General features: G+C 66.0%; 1 protein-coding gene across 1 annotated transcript in view; it reads right to left on the bottom strand.

The window, feature by feature from the left end:
• Positions 1-237, bottom strand: part of Vash1 (vasohibin 1) — a 19,546-nt gene extending 19,309 nt beyond the window's left edge. Inside the window, exon 1 of the mRNA XM_013517178.1 lies at positions 150-237. The gene's annotated coding sequence lies outside the window, so the exon portion shown is untranslated. The remainder of the gene's footprint in view (positions 1-149) is intronic.
• Between the last annotated feature and the right edge of the window lie 234 nt (positions 238-471).

The following is a 471-nucleotide window of genomic DNA, read 5'->3' as shown; positions in this document are numbered from 1 at the left end:
GGCGAAGCTAGGGCCGCCCTGCACCCGCGCCACCCGAGAGCCCCGCTGCTGCCCGCCGGGTCCCCTGCCCGCCGCCACCGCCCACCCGACTCGACACTGGCCGCGCCGCGCATGCGCTCCGTCCCCCCCTTAAAGGGCCAGCGGCTTACCGTCCGGTCCTCCAGCAGTTGTCCCTGCGCCCCAAGTTAGCCCAGGGATGCAGTGGGCACCGCACTGTTCTCACCTCTCTCAGGGCGCAGTGAAGTTGACGCGAAGCTGCGGAGGAGGTTTACAGTGGGCCAAACAGAGCGCAACTCCAGGGAGATTCAAGGCGCGGAAGGAGTTTCCTGAAGTGGGGACAGCGCGCCGGCCCTCCCCGTGTAGAAGAAGCCAGGTGTAGAAGAAGCCAGAGCACTGGCTGGGAAGACCGGAGTTCTAGGCAGGGTTAAGGGCCTGTTGTGCTCTAGGAGTTCCACACCCTCCATAGACCTC

The sequence above is a fragment of the Chinchilla lanigera genome, unplaced genomic scaffold (assembly GCF_000276665.1).
Source record: "Chinchilla lanigera isolate Chin_1 unplaced genomic scaffold, ChiLan1.0 scaffold00037, whole genome shotgun sequence".
NCBI lineage: Eukaryota > Metazoa > Chordata > Mammalia > Rodentia > Chinchillidae > Chinchilla > Chinchilla lanigera.
Note: the sequence above shows the minus strand (reverse complement) of the source record. Positions and strands in the feature narration are given on the sequence as shown.